Source organism: Myotis brandtii, unplaced genomic scaffold, assembly GCF_000412655.1.
Source record: "Myotis brandtii unplaced genomic scaffold, ASM41265v1 scaffold953, whole genome shotgun sequence".
In the NCBI taxonomy this organism is placed as follows: Eukaryota; Metazoa; Chordata; class Mammalia; order Chiroptera; family Vespertilionidae; genus Myotis; species Myotis brandtii.
Window position 1 is genome coordinate 17685 of NW_005371933.1, and position 4137 is coordinate 21821.

Below are 4137 nucleotides of genomic sequence, written 5' to 3' on the forward strand. Positions count from 1 at the left end.
GAGCATTTAGACCAAGGAGTATTGATGGGAGGAACTAGGGGAGTATTCCAAGCAAAAGGACATTGTGGGGAAGTCCCAAAGGAAGCAAGAGTGAGTTAAAGTCATGGAATTAAAAGAAGTTTATTGTCACTGGGTGACTGGTGACTTGAGTGCAGGTAGCAAAGGGAAACATGGCATGAGATGAATCTGAGGAGGTAAGCAGGGGACATACTGAAATTTATCTGGAAGGCAATGGAAGGCCACTGAATGCTTCTATACAGGGGAGTGACTTGATCAGGTTTATACTTTTGAAACATCACTCTAGCTACTCAGTGGAGAGTGGGTTGGAGGGAGGCAAGAGCAGGAGCAGGAAGACCAGTTAGAAAAGGTTGTAGCAATAGGAAGATGACTTGGACCAGAGAAGTAGAAATGAGAAAGATGAGATGTGGAGGGAATCCATTGATATTTAGGATATGGAATCAATAATATTTGCTATTGATTGGCTGTGTGAGATGTTGGGGAGGAAGGAAGGGTGACCTTCAGATTCTGGGTTGGACGACTACTAGTAGATGAGGCAGGGAACATCTGAGCTCCATGGAAGCAGGAAACTTATCTGAACTGGATACTCTTATATTCCCAAAGCTTAGCCCCAATCTGTAGGTGTTCAATACATATTTGTTGAATAAATGAGTGAGTAACCTTGAAGTTAAGATAATGAGTTCACTTTTGAATATGGAGAATTTTGAGTGCCTTTGAGTCTTCTTTTGAAAGTCCACACTGGAAAAGTGTAACCTTTTATTCAATTAGGAAAGTAACCAATGAAAAGATAATACCTGTGTCCTAATTTTGAGACCATTATTCTCCCTAGATTTTAGAAGTCTAAAGTCCCCCTGAGACCTCGTGTAATCAATATATCTTCACTTTGGACCTAATTTGATTTTAAAATGACATAGTGACTGAGTATTGACCTTAACTAATGGGGAAACTGCCTAGCTTTTGTGGTCATCCAAATTTCTTTATCTTAGCAATTATATGACTATAATACATATAATTGTCTTTCCTTCTTTTATCGTTTTTTGAACTTGAGTTTAACATGGCATATGCATGTCACATTAAGGTATTCTGGTAAAAGTTAACTCTAAAAGCATGGCATTTTAAAGTGGACAAGAAGGACTAGCTAATGAGGGGGGGGGGGGGGGGGGGATAGAGGGCAATTCAAGGATTTTTACTGCCATCCAGTGGTGGTGCTCTCAGACTCTCAGACAAACATGGTACAAAGCCCATAGTTAATCTCTGTTTTCCACAGCAAAGTCCCAAATGCCATTCATTCAAGCTTAGGGATTAACCTGCAATGGTAACTTGCCATGAAAACTGTATTATGTTTTCCCAATTTTAAGACAATAACTTTAATGGGCCCTTTTGTGGTCCTGAAGAAGGTCATTGGTTTCCATAACAACCAGTTTACTTTGAGAATGTACTCAATGGGGGGAGAATCTGGCTCAGTAAAGCCCTGGTCTTGATGACCCAAAAAACTCCTGCCCTGGTCTCCCTAGCCCGCCCCATATACACACCTATGTGGAGACTGATCTTCACTGACTCACCTTGTGGTACCTACTAGACATTTCCAAGCTATGTTTTATCTGTGCTCTTATAAATGTGAGCTCCAAACTGACTATTTAGAGCCCATGGGCATAAAAAAAGGGAATTGGCCAAACCCCAATTCATTGATTTTAATTAAGCAAGAGCCTTTGCCAACCCACTGGAGAGAGAGAGAGAGAGAGAGAGAGAGAGAAAGGAGCAGAGAGAGAGAGAGAGAGAGGAGTTGAGATTGTTATCACAAGAATTAGAAAAAAAAATTGGCCAAACATAGCATGTAAGTTTTATATAAAGTACTTTTTGGACTTGAACACCGTCCAGTTTACATGAAGCTCATAAAAGTGTTAATATTTCCTACTTTAAAAACATGCATATAATGTTCTCTGTGCACTAATAATGTGGCCTGTTAACCAAGGTTTGACCTTTCTGTGCTGTAAATTCAAGCCCACCCACCAGCTTGTCCAAAGTCATAATCTCGGGCAGTGATGTCATCCCTTGACACTAAAAATAAACACTACCCAGATCTCTGTGTCCTTTCTCCTGCAGGTTTGTAGTCCACTGCGGAGGTGCTGATGGATGGGGTTCAGGAGACCACAGGGTTTTGCTCGTGCCCACTGGCTTGAGCTCCTGGCTTCCAGGGACTGGCCCCGACCAAAACAAACACTTCCCCAGAATGCTGTGCAAGCTCCACTTATATAATTCATAAGGGTGTGAAGGCCAAAATATGCAGTTGGCATCCAATAAAAGATATATAGTATTTACTGGCAGATAAGACATGCCAGTTTTACAAGGAAGTCTGGGAATCTGGGGGAGGAGGGAAATGTGAAGGAAAAAATTGAAATAGTTTTCATCTTGCTTGTTTTAAAGAGATTTTTAAAGTCGTTCTGTAGATGCAGTATACTATACACAGGAGTCCAGATGAAAAATCATTGGTTATGGCTATGAGACAATATTCTACTAACTTTTAATGATATAAAATAATATAGTTAAAAGGGAGTATATTAGTATTAGTGACTTTTGGTACTAAGTTACAGAACAAAAATTTACTGGTAAATGAAATCCCATACACATGGAACACTATATACTAGTAAATAGCTTTAAATATGATCTTCCATCAAATCCTGGAAACCAAAAGTAAATCATAACGTGAAATAAATTTTAATACAAATAAATTTTTATAAAAACTAATACAAATAACTAGCAAAACAGAATACATAGAACAATTTTCTATACAGTAGCCAAAGGAGTCAGTACAAACTTGGCACAAAACATACAGCAAGAAAATATGAAAGAATACTTACTTCACACTCCTACATAGAGTAAAAGTAAATATTTCACTGAATATTAGTGTACAGTAAAAAAAACTGTATACTAATAAATGCATTCTTACATACAGAATTTGACCTTAAGATTATAGCAATGTCTCCATGGGCTCAGAGACAGACAACACTAACTGCACTTGGATGTTTGGTGTTGCTGTGCGCTGCCACTAGGGGATCTTATTACCGCTATTGCCTTCTTGTTTTCTATTCCTCCTTCCCTTACCCCCTTTCCACATCGTCAGGCCTTCCACCTTTAATATGGGTACAGTGGGGCTGGGGTGGGGAAGATGTATGCTGCCAGAGCAAATAATACAGCTCTGTGCTTCCTAGATGCTTGGGCACTGAATTCGTCTGTCCTATGCCTCTGAACTGAATGTTTCCTTAGACCAACCCCTCAGAAATGCAATATACTCATGGTTTTAATTTTGCACCAAGGTATGCCCTTGGAGTTAGAGGCTGTTTAAGAGAAGCCAAGTTACAATAACCAGTAATTGGCCAACTTAGTTGCCGGCTTGAAGGGGAACATAATAAAAGGTTTTAATATCTTAATCAATGGAAATTTTATATAATCTTAGATGACCCATTGGGTATTCCTCTCAAACAGAGGCCACTTTGGGCATGTTTCAGACGTAGAGGTTTATTCTTTTTTTCTTTTGATTTTCCAAAGCAATTTATTTGGGCAGACCAGGGGACAGGGAGGCCCTGCAGCTAAAAGAAGGTGCTGGGCCTCTTGGTGGTGAAGTGTGGCTGGTGCTAGCGACTAGATGCGGTGGGGCAGGGGGAACTTGATCTTGGAGTCGTGAAACTGCTTGACCGCCAGTGGGTGGCACTTACTGGCCACGATCTCCTCCACCTTCAGGATCTGGATTGAGTGGGCGTGGTCAGGGTGCCAGGCCCCCATGTCTCCATAGCACTGGGTGGTCAGGTCCTGGTACTCCCGGTACATGTTGCAGGTGTCACTGTGGGAGTCGTAGCGCAGCCAGATGTCAAAGTTCTTCAGCCCAAGGGGACATTGCTCCAACACCTGGCCACAGTAGATGATTTCCCCTGAAGATTTCTTCATCTTCTTTACTTTGAGACACAAAGTACCAGAAGCTGGACTTGGCAACAACATGGTTAGGTGCCAAGATGCGCATATGATAGAGGGGCAGCTGAGACCCTTGGAGGTGGGCAGGCAGCGCCCAAGGCCACTCCTAAAAGCTAGAGGTTTATTCTTGTAAACAACAAAACCAAAACACAT

The 4137-nt window shown here is 41.3% G+C and overlaps 1 pseudogene; it reads right to left on the reverse strand.

Annotated features, from left to right (window-relative positions):
• Positions 1 to 3548: 3548 nt before the first annotated feature.
• LOC102239914 lies at positions 3549 to 4137 on the reverse strand (annotated as a pseudogene).